This window comes from Notolepis coatsorum, assembly GCF_963971535.1.
Source record: "Notolepis coatsorum genome assembly, chromosome: 8".
NCBI lineage: Eukaryota > Metazoa > Chordata > Actinopteri > Aulopiformes > Paralepididae > Notolepis > Notolepis coatsorum.
This window is the reverse complement of record NC_140172.1, coordinates 127,695,934-127,710,583: the sequence shown is the minus strand read 5'-3', so window position 1 is coordinate 127,710,583 and position 14,650 is coordinate 127,695,934.

Here is a 14,650-nt window from a genome sequence, read left to right as displayed (position 1 = left end):
AAGAAATGGATTAAAAGGAGATTTGTTTCTATAGTTGTGGTTAACTTGTGGAACAATGCTGATATATATTTAAGAATGAGTCGTTCGCTTTTGGTTTTCAAAACAAATGGTTTGTATAGCTGTTTCTTAAGGTTACAAATGTGAATAATTCTAATTTTGTTATTTAGAATTTCTTTTGAGGCTTAATTTGTTAAAAATATAGAACAGGCATGTATAAGCATTATGCTTCAGCCTGTACCTTTTCAGTCACTGCCAAAATCAAAGACTGTTAAATTATTGTGTATATCAGTCAAACTACCATAATAACAGGCTGTGCAACTGCCAATGTGTTACAATCAGCCTCTCTCTGGCCTCATGAACAGTGTTCCTGGACTCATAGACTGTCCTCTGCTGCCATCCAGCGGCCTGTCGTCACTACTGCAGTTGGTTATGCCGTGCATGTGTTTTTGCCTGTCTGTGTTTATTAATCTGTTCTCTGTCATGCTCACTAATCTGTTCCCTGTGTATCTGCTATCTGTGCTGTGCCCCGTTGTCTAGTCTAGTGTTGTCTCCCCTGTCTGTATCTACTGTATTTAGTCTTGTCTTGTATTCTGGTCATGTCGTGTTTAGTCAGTCCCCCCAACTGTTGCTTGTTTGTAATCAACGTCCGTATATATATTCCTGCCTGCCCCGTGTCTCCCTGTGGCGTCATTGTTGCTTACCCTGAATCCTGTAGCACAATCCCGACTCCTGTCCTGAGTTTCCTGAATCTTGCTCCATGTTCTCTGTACCCAGGCTTCCGTGTTTTCCCGCATTCCCAGCCTGTCGCCCGTGAAGCCCCCCTGTACTCTTGCTCGTGTCCTTATCCTGCCATTCGCAGATTTATCCCTTGTTCCCTGTTCTAAGTAAGTGTATGTTAGTGTTCTCGTTTTGATGCTCTTTTGTTTTGTGCTCAGTTCGGTTTCTGGTCAGGTTTTATTTCTAGTTTGTGTCGTGTTTCCCCGAGCCAGTTTGACTGCACCGCTACCTTTGTTTATTGCCGTGCCTTGTGACGTGCCCGTGTTTACTACTGCCAGTAAAGAACCTTGCATTGCTACCTTCGCTTTCTGACTCGTTCCTCGTCCTCTGTCCAGCATTTTAACCCTACTCACCGCTCCCCACCACAACACTGTAACAGAATGACGCCACCAACCTTGGGCTCAGCGGACAGAACGAGTGCGATTCTTTCCACCCTTTTGGAGTTTGCTAAAGAGGATTTTCATTCCTCCTCCTTGGAAGAGAGGAAGGCCATGCTGCATTTGCTCTACTCCGTCAGGGAGTGGAGTCCTGAGCGGCTTCCACAGCTGGAGGAGCATGGCAGGCTCTGGATCAAACATTTGTTCTGGGACCTCCGGCCACCTGCCTCCAGCCAAGCCACTACCACCAGCATGGTTCCTGCTGCAAGTAAGGCCTCTAGTGCTACTGCAGCAACTGCTAGTTTAGCCCCTGAAGCTAGCATAGGCTCTACTGCTAGCTTAGCCCCTGTAGCTAGCGTAGCTTCCACAGCTATCCCCCTAGCTCCCCCTGCTAGCGCAGCCCCAACTGCTAACAAGGCCCGTAATGCTGGGACCGCCCTTTCGGCTGGCATGGCCTCCAGGGTTAGCATAGCCCCTGCAGCTAGCAGGAACTCAGCTAGCATAGGCCCCGCAGCTAGCACAGCCCAGGCAGCTAGCACAGCCGCTACTGCTAGCTTAGCCCCTGTAGCTAGTGTAGCTTCTGCAGCTACCCCCCTAAACCCCTCTGCTAGCGCAGGCCAAACTGCTAACAAGGCCTGTGATGCTGGGACCGCCCCTTCGGCTGGCATGGTCCTGTGGTTAGTCTAGCCCCTGCCGCTAGTGTAACCTCTATAGCTACCCCCTCAGCCCCCCCTGCTAGATTGGCCACTGCAAGCACCTTAGTCCCTCCTGCTGGAATCACTCCGACTGCTAGCACCTTAGCCCTGTCTGCTAGCGTAGCCCGTACAGCTAGCATGGCCCCCTCGGCTGTTAGCTTGCCCCCTGCAGCTAGCAGGTCTCAGAAGGCTAGCAAGACTCGGAAGGCTAGCAAAGCCCTTACAGCTAGCAAAGCTTCTGCAGCTAACCAAGACTCAACCGCTAGCTTAGCTACTGCTGCTAGCATAGCCCCTAGAGCTGTATCAGTCCGTACTGCTAGAGTTCCTACTGCTAGCACCTTGGTCCCCCCTGCTAGAGTTCCTACTGCTAGTACCTCAGCCCCGCCTGCTAGAGTTCCTGCTGCTAACACCTTAGTCCCTCCTGCTAGAGTTCCTACTGCTAGCACCTTAGCCCCGCCGTCTAGTTTAGCCCCTGCAGCTAGCACCACAGACTCCCCCGCTAGTGTAGCACCTACAGCTAGCACCCTAACCCTCTCGGCTAGTGTACCCTCTACAGCTAGCACATCCTCCACTGCTAGCAGAGTCCCTGCAGCTAGTAGAGCCCCTGCACGTAGCTTAGTTCCTACTGCTAGTAAGGAATCCCCTGCTAGCATAGCCCTGGCAGCTAGCGGTGCCTCTGTAGCTCACAAGACTCCTAAGGCTAGCTTAGCCCCCGTTACCAGGGTCACACTCGGGGTGGTTCCCTTGTCCCCCACAGCTAGGACTGCTCCTTCAGCTGGCTTGTCCCCTGCAGCCAGCACAGCCCAGGAAGCTAGCACGGCCCTTACAGCTAGCTTAGCCTCCGCTTGTCCGGTCCTGGCTCCTGTCCCCTGGGAGTCACCTGCTTCCGGTTCTATGCCTGGTCCGGCTTCCACGCCCGGTCCGGCCTCCACGCCTGGTCCGGCTTCTGCGCCCGGCCCGGTCTATACGCCTGGTCCGGCTCCCATGCCTGGCCCAGCTGCTACGCCCAGGTCTGCTTCTACGCCTGGTCCGGCTCCCACGCCTGGCCCAGCTGCTACGCCCAGGTCTGCTTCTACGCCTGGTCCCGGTCCCACGTCTGGTCCTGCCTCCATGTCCGGGTCTGCTTCAACGCCTGGTCCCGGTCCCACGTCTGGTCCTGCCTCCACGTCCGGGTCCGCTTTTACGTCTGGTCCCAGCTCCACGTCTGGTCATGGCTCCACGTCTGGTCCCGCCTCTACGCCAAGGTCTGCGCCTGGAGACAGCCCTACTCCGGGGCTGTCGCCCTCGCCTCTCTGCTCCGGCTCCCCTGGTCCGGTCCCGAGGTCTGCGCCTGGAGAGACCCCCGTCCGGGGTCCTACTCCGGCGCTGTTGCCCTCACCCCTCCAGCCCCCCTCGTCGCCCCTCTGTCCCCGTGTCCGGCTCCCCTCGTCGGCCCTCTGTCCCTGTGTCCAGCCCCCCTCATCGGCCCTCTGTTACATTAGATACAGTAACACTGTGTTAATACCTGATCCTACACACAGTATTTACATTAGATACAGTAACACTGTGTTAATACATGATCATACACACAGTATTTATATTAGATACAGTAACACTGTGTTAATACCTGATCCTACACACAATATTACATTATGTTAGATATTGGCAATCAGCCAATCTCATCTCCTCATCTCCTTTGTCTCTCTCTCTCTCTCTTGTGCGTTGTGTTTTTCTTGCAACCCCTGATAGTACATCCATAGTCATAAGAAACGACACTACAACCTGATACCTTTCTTCGACAAACGTTGTTTATTCCATAAACAAAAGCCTCGTAATCAGATGTTACCCATCTCGTATTGTCCTCGAAAAGTCTTTGATGGAAAACTAAATTCATTATTCTACCGCAACTACCTTCTCCAGTACCTTGTAGAGGAACGGGAGGTTGGAGATGGGCCGGTAGCTGACGAGGGCCTCTGGGTCCAGGGTGGGTTTCTTCAGGAGGGGGGTAATGATGGCAGTTTTGAGGGCAGGCGGAACGTGGCCAGCCTGCAAGCAGAGGTTGATGGTGCTGGTCATAAGGGGACCAATAGTGCGGATGTTGGCTTTCACCAGGGCTGCGGGGAGGGGATCCAGAGCACATGTGGATGACTTCAGGAGCTTATAGGAGGGATCAGCTTGAACAGTACACAGAATTAGTGCTTTGAATGAATGAATGCGTTGTATAATATAGGGATAGCAATATAGGGATGATATCCTGAGCAGCAGCTTTCAGCGATAGCCATCTCACTGGTTTCACCTGGAGTGACAGCTGGTGATTTCCCTAAGAATTGCATTTCTCAGTGAATGGAGGGTGAGAACTTCTGCTCTGAAAATGGCTCAGAAAACCCCCCTTCTTTCAATACATCTAGGCCATATATCCTCTGAATGGCCCAACTCTCCAGTTTGTTTCAGGAGGTTGATTATCCTAGAGGTCACAATAGGTCATTTTATACAGTGAGGTCAAGTTAAAGAATTATGGTCTCACTATATTGAAATGGCAACTATGGGGACTAACACCATCACTCATGAGTACAGCTGGGCTCATTAGATCCACAAGGGTCTCTGCTTCCCAGTCATAGCCTACCCAGTTTATGCAATATCAAGACTGTTTAGGGACCACAGTATGCAGTATGCACATTTTTTAAATATGAAAATAATACCAATCATTTCTATTACATGCATTAAACTGCATGGTTTTGCCCCGAAGCTGCATGGTGTAACTGAGGGGTACAATTCCCTGACTGTATTGTTAGATATGATACTTACTACCACTACCTCTTGTACTTTAGACTCTGGCCACCCAGTACTAGGCATAAATAATTATGGTAAACACTCCCACGTAGATGAAACGATCCAACACAAATGTACCAAGTCGAAAGTCTGCGTTTAATAATAATTAATACATAGCAAAAGGTATGTAGAGCAATCACTTAATTACATTTATGATTTGAAATAGGATGCACTTTTATGGCAAATGAGTATTCGTTGGTATATCAATAGAGAACGTCCAATCTCTGGTGGCGCAGGCAGTAAATATACAACCTGGAATATTTAAGGAATAATAGCAATGATACTTTAATGATTATAGAACTGGATACACTAGGGGGGAATTCCGGTCGCTTGTAAGACAACTGGAGAAGGGGGGGGGGTAGAGTCTGGCTGTATCCGTCTGGCCGAGGGTATCCTGGGAGAACCCACGGTTGTGCGGCTCGGTGCCTCAGCGATCCTCGATCCACAGATGAAAGCAGTTGGACTCTCTGTGGGCCGGCTTCCTCCGGTCCACGATGGAGAGACGTGAAGCGACCTCGTCGTGTAGAGCGTCTCCTCACCTGTCGTCCTCTCCGGGGGGGGGGGGTTTCCAACACACGGCAGTGTTGGTCTTTATCCATAGAATAATCACTGTATACAAAGCATAATCCGTGCCTGGGAAGGCGGGCTGTCGTCGGTAGAATAATCCGGTATGCAGGTCCACTCGCTCGTCGGCTCTGGGGCTCCTCGGGTGCAACCTCACATGGGGTCGGCCACCCTGGATAAGCAGCCAGTTCTCTGCCCGAAACGATGGGGTACTGACTACGATAGTATTCTCACCGCACGAAGCACTACATATGAATAGACTATTATTAGCTTAATAGACTACGTCCAACTCGACGATATAGTGCCAAATATGACTATTCAAATATTAATATACACGATGTCTCAATACCGATGGTAGGCCGAACTTGGCCTTACTCCCACACGTGGCGTCGCGGGGAGGCTTTACGTCTGTCACTCTATTGGAGGGTAAGAAACTGGACTAAAAAGGAAGTCCTACTTTAGTAGCGCAGTATATATACGCACTATGAACAAATAGTACCGTTAGTGGTGCGGTAGCCAGATTCCTACGCGGAACTAGGACTTGTTCGTACATGTTGAGCGGTACGTTTGAACTGGGTCTGGGGGGTATGGCAGCCTGGCACCAAGGTCTCGACCAATAGTAGAATGGAGACTATTATGGGATGTTCAGTAGGCTAGAATGGATATTCAATGCATATTGTACAAGGAATATACAAGGGATATCAAGGAATATTAGAGAATATACAAATACAATTAAATATATATATATAAATAAATATATATATTCGGTTTAATCTGGCCCTTCACAACAGCCACCCCCTGATTGGTCCCAGACCTAATCAGTTAAGCAGAGACAGATTAATCGCGTTGTCTATTTACACATAAGGGTTTGCTGTAGGGGTCAGTCAACTTCACAAAGTCATAGGGTTATAGGGTCATGGTCATCATCGATTGTGTCTGGGAGTCGGGGCAGTTCTATGAGCCTCGCCACGGGACGGGTGTAAGTGCGACCCTGGACAAGCACTTCAGCTGCTCGGACCTTGCCGTCGGCACCGGTGATCACTTTGCTTACGCGGCCGGCCGGCCACATAGCTCTGGGCAGTGATTGATCAATAATCATGACGACTGTTCCTTCTGTCAAATTGTCTCTCTCCTTTACCCACTTCTGGCGGGTCTGTAGAGACGGCAGGTAGTGCAGTAGGAAACTGCTCCAAAACTTGTCGGCTAATACTTGGCTGTACCTCCACATTCGTCGGCCGTTCGCTTCTTCAGGCCGGTACATTGTCTGGGGTAACGCGGGATCTAGCCGCCCCATCAGGAGTGTGTTGGGGGTAACTGGGTCGATATCCGCCACATCGCTGGAGACGTAGCCGAGGGGCTTAGAGTTCAATACTCCCTCAATCTCCGTGAGGACTGTCATTAGGACTTCTTCCGCCACAGTCTGGGCCCCAAGTACTGCGTACAGGGCTGTCTTTATGGAACGCACTTCCCGTTCCCAAGTACCACCGAAGTGGGGTGCGTTTGGGGGGTTGAATTGGAAGTCAATCTGTGCTGGAGCGAGGTGGGTCTTAAGTTCTGGGCCCATAGCTTGGAAGCTCTCTCTCAGCTCTCTTTCGCCGCCTTTGAAGTTTGTCCCATGATCGGACAATAGTGTAGACGGTCTTCCTTTCCGTGATGTGAATCTACGGAAGGCCATAAGGAATGAGTCTGTGCTCATGGTCGGGAGAAGCTCGATGTGTATCGCTCTGGTGGTCATGCATTTGAATACAATACCCCACCGCTTCTCGGTTCCTCTTCCTTTCTTTATGTGCAGCGGGCCAAAGCAGTCCATACCCGTTGAGTGGAATGGCTTGTCACCGATTCGGAGGCGACATGGAGGAAGGTCAGCCATCCTTGGTATGCTGGGCTGCGCGCGCCACTTGCGGCAGTCTAGACATGTTCGCTGGAAGCGTCGTACCGCCTCTCTTCCTTGTAGGATCCAGTAACGACGTCTGATTTCCGCGAAGACTCTTTCTGCTCCTGCGTGATGTACATCCTCATCGTATTTCTTTATAATCAGCTCTGTGACCTTGTGTCGGCTGTTCAATACGATCGGGTATTTAATGTCATCCGGTAGATTGGGGGCTCTGCGTAGGCGACCACCCACTCTGATGAGGGTATGAGTGTCGCTCTCGCGGGCCAGATGAATTAATCTGCTGTCGGATGGGACGGGCTTTCCTCCCTGTAGACAGGCCAATTCATCGGGGAACGAGTCTCTCTGGGCTTGCTGCAGTAGAAGCAATTCTGCTTCCTCGTAGTTAGCTGCTGACATTTCAGCGGGGGACTTACACTCCGGGTGGTGCCGCAGGAATGTCCTTTGTTGTGCACTCTCTATGGTAGTGCAATCATCTATGTTGGGGTCTGCGGAGATAACAGTGCTCAATCCACAGAACACAGGCTTCTTATTCTCAGCCTCCTCCTGACTGGCTTCCCTCGGGATAGGCGTGGGCCACTCTCCTTCCGGGAGCTTTAGGAATGCTGGGCCGTCACTGTAGACATTGCGACGGGTGAGGTCATCTAGGGGCATTCCCCGGGTGATGACGTCAGCTGGGTTCTGTTTTGTATCAACGTAGCGCCACTCTGTTTCTCCGGTTAACTCTTCGGTTAAGTCTTGAATCTCGGTGACTCTGACTCCCACGAAGACTTTGTACTTGCATGAGTCCGATTTGATCCAGGCGAGTACTGTCGTGGAATCTGACCACAGGATTGTTCTAGACACCGGTATGGTGAGCTCACGTTGGATGAGCGTGGCTAGGTGCGCTCCGGCTAGGGCTGCGCAGAGCTCTAGGCGTGGGATAGATTGTTGCTTGCGTGGGGCTATTCTCGAGCGGGCGAGGACAAATGCTGTGTAGATCTCTCCCCCCTCTTCTTGGGCCCGCAAGTAGGCTACTGATCCGTATGCGACCTCTGAGGCGTCACTGAAGACGTGTAAGTCCATTTTACATGTCTCTGGCCTCACCGTGGGTGGGAAGTAGCTTCGGCGCATATTAATGCCTGGGAGTGAGTGGAGCTCCATCTCCCACTCTCTCCAGGTGGATGCAAGGTGTGCGGGAATGGGGTCGTCCCAGCCCTGGTCCTTGTCCCACAATGCTCGTACAATCATTTTTGCCCTGGTGGTGTACGGTAGAATACATCCTAGCGGGTCATATTGTCGGGCGAGTGTTGTGTACACACTCCGTCTGGTGGTCGGCGCCGCCGCCGGCCTTCCCTGCTCCGTAGTCAGGGGCTTGTGTCTGTAGTGAAGCGAATCTGTTTTGAATCGCCACACCAATCCCAGGGTCATCTCCTGGGCTTCTCCCGGGATTGTAGCCATCCAGGTCTCGCTGCTGGCTGCCTTGTCCTCGGAGGAGAGGCTGCGCAGTACTTGCGGATCGCTGCTGGCCCACTGCCTGAGATCAAAGCCGCCTTTGATCAATGAGGCGCGGAGTTTAATCAGGAGAGCCTCGGCTTCTTCCTGGGTTGAAAGGCTTTGTAGACAGTTGTCTACGTAGAAGCTGTTCTTTACGCTGTGTCGGACCTCTTCGTCCGCTGCTGGGTCCTCTGCTACATGTTTCTGTAGTGCAAATGTAGCACAGCAGGGGCTGCACGTCGTTCCGAAGGGGAGGACTTCCCATTGGTAGATGGCTGGGTGCTCATCTCCTGGCTTCTCTCTCCATAGGAACCGTAACAGGGGCTTGTCCTCCTCTACTAATCTCACCTGCAGGAACATTCCTTTAATGTCCCCGCTGATGGCCACCTTTTCCTGGCGGAAGCGGAGTAGAACGCCGAGTAGGGAGGGGCCGAGTGTGGGACCGGGCAGTAACTCTTTATTCAGATTTTGGGATCCGATCTGGTAGCTGCAGTTAAATACTATGCGGTCTTTACCGTTGTGATGGACCTTGTGGTGAGGCACGTACCACGATTCAGTGGTCTGGTCAGCCTCTTTAATGTCCATCTTTGTGACGTGTCCCGCTGTGATGAGCTTCTCAATCTCAGCGCGGTATACACTCTCTTGGGCGGGGTTCTTGGCTAAGCGCCGCTCCGTGTTCAGCAGGTACCGTTCTGTGGCGTCTGTCTTGGCGTGGAAAGTAGGCATTCCTTCTCGCCGCAGGAGTGGCGTGGCGTATCTCAACACGCCGTTGACCGGGACTCTCTTGGTCCCTGTCTCGAGGAGGTGAATGGCGTAAATGTCATCTTTAGAGCGAATGTCTTTCTTTCCGTTCTTAAAGGGCATTTGTTCCAAGGTCCATAACCGCTCTACGTGTTGCAGGAGTGCGGTTTCTCCCTCTGTGACTCGGGAGTGGAGACATCTAGTGGCTGTACTTCGGTTGAGAGATTTGGCGAGCGGGCCTTGGAGAGTCCATCCCAAACGGGTCTCGACTGCTGCAGGACAGCCTCGGGGTCCGGTATGAACCCGGTCTATCGGGACAATGAGGTCTGCATGGTCGGAGCCTATCAACAGGGTCGGCATAGCATTGTCTATGAGCGGGATCGGTAACTTGCGCAGATGTGCATATTTCTCCATCAGCTTGGCGACGGGGTATGTGTACCGCGACAGTCCTATTTCTTGGCTGGTGAAAGCGTCTGTAATCTGGTACCGTCGCTCAGGCTGGCCGCTTGCTGCGATAGAGAATGAGACATTCTCGCCCTTTATCGTCTTCAAATCTCGTCTTATTGTCCGAATTGTCATTTGGGTTTCGCTTCCCCGCAGCCCTAGCTGGGCCGCAGCGGAGGCGAGCAGAAGGGTCTTCTCTGACCCGTCATCGAGGACGGCGTAAGTGTCCAGGACTTTATTCTGGTAGCTTAGTGTCACACGCACTACTTTCAGGAGTACTCGGGCTCCACTGCTGCTGGCGGGATCGATGTACATGACGCTCGCTTTGCTGCTGGATGGTGCGGGTGAAGGGCGCCGTCTGTTACTGTCGTGAAGTATGTCCAGATGGGCTCCATCGCACTTGGTGCACCTTTTCTTTAAGCGGCATTCGGCTGCCATGTGTGAGCGCGCACAGCGAAAACAGCGCTTGTTGGACTTTATCCATTGACTTGCTTCCTCCGCGTTCAGCTTGGGGAAGGAGTCACATTGCGCTAGCCAGTGTTCTTTCTCACAGTAGGGGCACACTATCTTCCACTTCTCCGTTCTGGAGGGGGTACTGTGGCTCCTGCTGCTCGGTACTGACTCCGATTGGTGCATCACAGTCACCGATCTTCTTCCATCATTTAGTCGTCTGGTTCCTTCTCTGGAGCCAGGGGTGCTCCGTCCGAATGTATCTAGCCGTAGGCTGCTGACTTCTCTCGCCAGGAAGTCTGCTAGATCGAGGAGGTTCGGTTCGGGGCCATTCGGGTCTCGGTGGTCTCTCTGCCGCCTAAAACGCTCCTGTCGAGCGGGTGGCAGCTTCTCCAAGATCCTTTCCACATTTGAGTTGGCGTAAAGTTCATGCCTCCCCTTCTCTCTCTGCGCTCCCAACATCCCTACCAGGGACTGCACTCTGATGGACAGGTCGTCCAGTGCTCGATTGTCTATTGCTGGGGGTAAGCGGTCGATGTGTCGGATCTCCTGGATCACGTAATCCCATATGCACCCATACCTCTGGTCCAATGCTACCAGCGCTGCTGTGTATGGGGTGGTGGAAGTCGCGTAGGCGAGCGCTATATTATGTGCGCGGGGTACCTTTAAGTGCTTCAGTAGGATGGCGTATTTATGGCGTTCATCCAATACATCCACCAACATGGTCTCCAGACACATGCGGAGTTCTGTATACTGGGCCCGGTTCTCTTGGGTGAAGTCGGGTACCATAGGCGGGCCAATGTATGACATCGGCGAGCGTTGGGGGAGAGGCCTCCTAGGCGAGTCTCCTCCCGCTCCTTGGTATGGGCTGGTACCGGCAGTGTACCATGGCCCGCTTGTCCAGGTGCTGTTCCTCGGTGCGGGTCGTGCTCACCCGGGTATAGAGTCGGGGGTCTGTAGCGCAGCTCCGCGGGAGTATAGCCTGGGCTGTACCGGACCTCCTGGTCCGGTAGAGTACTGTGCTGTCGTCGGGCGTGGTTCTCCTCCTCTTCCTCTTCGTCTTCAGTTAGGTCATCCAGTGCTTGTAGTCTCTGGTTTAGCCTCTCCACAGGATATGCTGCTCCTTCCCGGTTGCTAGGTCTCGCTTGGACCGGTGGGGGGAGGTGGTCTGTGGGGGGTATAGACCTCGTCTGTTGGTCAAGTTCAGGGTTGTTTACTCGGCTAGGGGATGCCGCCCTGGAGGTGTGTCTAGACGAGTTCCTGGAGCCTCTGGCGGAGGGAGAGGGTGTTGTCCGTCTGATCAGCTGTTCTATTAGTTGCGCTTGCTGTCTGTCGCGCTCTGCGTCCCGTAGAGCACCAGCAGCTGCTCGCTGGCTGTCTGCTCGGTCTCGGGCCACATTCTCTTCCCTCTGAATGCGTCTTATTTCTAGACGTATATGCTCTTCTTCGCTCCGCTGCTGGATCTGCAGTCGGTCGCGTTCAGCAGCGGCGTTCAGGCTGATGAGGAAGGCCTGCTGTAGGGTCCTCTCTGCCTCGCTGGGAGAAGGCGGTTGTATAGGGGAGCCTTCCCTCGGGGTACTCCTTGCGGAGCCTTGGAGCTCTATCTCCACGGTGCTCTCCCCGTCTTCTTCCGTGCCGAGTTCTCTCTCGGTAGCGTTGTATTCCTCCCGGGACTCATCGGGGACTACTTCTTCAGTACTGGCGGGGTGTGAAGTCATGTCTGGTTCCCACTGGTCCCCACCGTGAACTTGGTCAGTTACATTAGAACCCGTAGGGGCCTCTATGGTCGGGGTAGTCTGGGCGTTGGGGTTAGACATACTTTTACTTTCTAGTTTTACCGCGTTTACTGTTAGTAGAAGACTAGGTTGTTGACTGACAGCGTAAGCCTCTAAGTACTGAGGGAGCCGTCGTTCGCGCTGCGGGCGTTGGTTAGGAGGATCGTTTCGTGGAGTGTTCATCATAGGCCATTTCAATATTAATAACACTATATTAATATTACACTAATTACCATCCGGCTCGAAGGACCAATTGTAACTGAGGGGTACAATTCCCTGACTGTATTGTTAGATATGATACTTACTACCACTACCTCTTGTACTTTAGACTCTGGCCACCCAGTACTAGGCATAAATAATTATGGTAAACACTCCCACGTAGATGAAACGATCCAACACAAATGTACCAAGTCGAAAGTCTGCGTTTAATAATAATTAATACATAGCAAAAGGTATGTAGAGCAATCACTTAATTACATTTATGATTTGAAATAGGATGCACTTTTATGGCAAATGAGTATTCGTTGGTATATCAATAGAGAACGTCCAATCTCTGGTGGCGCAGGCGGTAAATATACAACCTGGAATATTTAAGGAATAATAGCAATGATACTTTAATGATTATAGAACTGGATACACTAGGGGGGAATTCCGGTCGCTTGTAAGACAACTGGAGAAGGGGGGGGGGTAGAGTCTGGCTGTATCCGTCTGGCCGAGGGTATCCTGGGAGAACCCACGGTTGTGCGGCTCGGTGCCTCAGCGATCCTCGATCCACAGATGAAAGCAGTTGGACTCTCTGTGGGCCGGCTTCCTCCGGTCCACGATGGAGAGACGTGAAGCGACCTCGTCGTGTAGAGCGTCTCCTCACCTGTCGTCCTCTCCGGGGGGGGGGGGTTTCCAACACACGGCAGTGTTGGTCTTTATCCATAGAATAATCACTGTATACAAAGCATAATCCGTGCCTGGGAAGGCGGGCTGTCGTCGGTAGAATAATCCGGTATGCAGGTCCACTCGCTCGTCGGCTCTGGGGCTCCTCGGGTGCAACCTCACATGGGGTCGGCCACCCTGGATAAGCAGCCAGTTCTCTGCCCGAAACGATGGGGTACTGACTACGATAGTATTCTCACCGCACGAAGCACTACATATGAATAGACTATTATTAGCTTAATAGACTACGTCCAACTCGACAATATAGTGCCAAATATGACTATTCAAATATTAATATACACGATGTCTCAATACCGATGGTAGGCCGAACTTGGCCTTACTCCCACACGTGGCGTCGCGGGGAGGCTTTACGTCTGTCACTCTATTGGAGGGTAAGAAACTGGACTAAAAAGGAAGTCCTACTTTAGTAGCGCAGTATATATACGCACTATGAACAAATAGTACCGTTAGTGGTGCGGTAGCCAGATTCCTACGCGGAACTAGGACTTGTTCGTACATGTTGAGCGGTACGTTTGAACTGGGTCTGGGGGGTATGGCAGCCTGGCACCAAGGTCTCGACCAATAGTAGAATGGAGACTATTATGGGATGTTCAGTAGGCTAGAATGGATATTCAATGCATATTGTACAAGGAATATACAAGGGATATCAAGGAATATTAGAGAATATACAAATACAATTAAATATATATAAATAAATATATATATTCGGTTTAATCTGGCCCTGATCATACACACAGTATTTATATTAGATACAGTAACACTGTGTTAATACCTGATCCTACACACAATATTACATTATGTTAGATATTGGCAATCAGCCAATCTCATCTCCTCATCTCCTTCGTCTCTCTCTCTCTCTCTTGTGCGTTGTGTTTTTCTTGCAACCCCTGATAGTACATCCATAGTCATAAGAAACGACACTACAACGTGATACCTTTCTTCGACAAACGTTGTTTATTCCATAAACAAAAGCCTCGTAATCAGATGTTACCCATCTCGTATTGTCCTCGAAAAGTCTTTGATGGAAAACTAAATTCATTATTCTACCGCAACTACCTTCTCCAGTACCTTGTAGAGGAACGGGAGGTTGGAGATGGGCCGGTAGCTGACGAGGGCCTCTGGGTCCAGGGTGGGTTTCTTCAGGAGGGGGGTAATGATGGCAGTTTTGAGGGCAGGCGGAACGTGGCCAGCCTGCAAGCAGAGGTTGATGGTGCTGGTCATAAGGGGACCAATAGTGCGGATGTTGGCTTTCACCAGGGCTGCAGGGAGGGGATCCAGAGCACATGTGGATGACTTCAGGAGCTTATAGGAGGGATCAGCTTGAACAGTACACAGAATTAGTGCTTTGAATGAATGAATGCGTTGTATAATATAGGGATAGCAATATAGGGATGATATCCTGAGCAGCAGCTTTCAGCGATAGCCATCTCACTGGTTTCACCTGGAGTGACAGCTGGTGATTTCCCTAAGAATTGCATTTCTCAGTGAATGGAGGGTGAGAACTTCTGCTCTGAAAATGGCTCAGAAAACCCCCCTTCTTTCAATACATCTAGGCCATATATCCTCTGAATGGCCCAACTCTCCAGTTTGTTTCAGGAGGTTGATTATCCTAGAGGTCACAATAGGTCATTTTATACAGTGAGGTCAAGTTAAAGAATTATGGTCTCACTATATTGAAATGGCAACTATGGGGACTAACACCAT